This window comes from Pongo pygmaeus, chromosome 10 (genome assembly GCF_028885625.2).
Source record: "Pongo pygmaeus isolate AG05252 chromosome 10, NHGRI_mPonPyg2-v2.0_pri, whole genome shotgun sequence".
NCBI classification, from domain to species: domain Eukaryota; kingdom Metazoa; phylum Chordata; class Mammalia; order Primates; family Hominidae; genus Pongo; species Pongo pygmaeus.
Window position 1 is genome coordinate 16,072,888 of NC_072383.2, and position 557 is coordinate 16,073,444.

Below are 557 nucleotides of genomic sequence, written 5' to 3' on the forward strand. Positions count from 1 at the left end.
AACAAAACCTGGGAAAACTGGGGCTATTAAATCTTGAGTAAAGGAAGTCATCTATTGAATCACTCAGTCAACAAATGTGTGTTTGTCTAATCATATTGTAGGGATCACTCAATCAATCCATCTAAGGTTTCTTGACCACTTGCAATATACTAGGCCGTATGGTAAGCACAAATATGAAGGCTTTTAAAAATAGGCTATATAATCAGTTTTAATACTGTTGTTGGAATGTTCGAGAAAGCCTTAGTCAAGTCTTTTTCAACATTTTTATTTATATCTTCCAAAACTTCATCAATATATCTTCTGGACATACCCACCAGCCATCATATTTAATGATGTTAAATATTTTCCCCAACGGCTTATATAACAGAAACAACAAATGTTCGTTGTTTTTGTTACTCATAAACCACTAGAAAGCCTGACATGATCGCTGTTGCTTGATGAGAGTCACCAAACTAGTCCTGCCCTCCTACTCAAAACAAGAGTCTCCTCCACCATGTTCCTGGTGGATGGTTAAGTCTTTTCTACGGAACACTTTTAGAGGGAGGAATTGCTCCTAA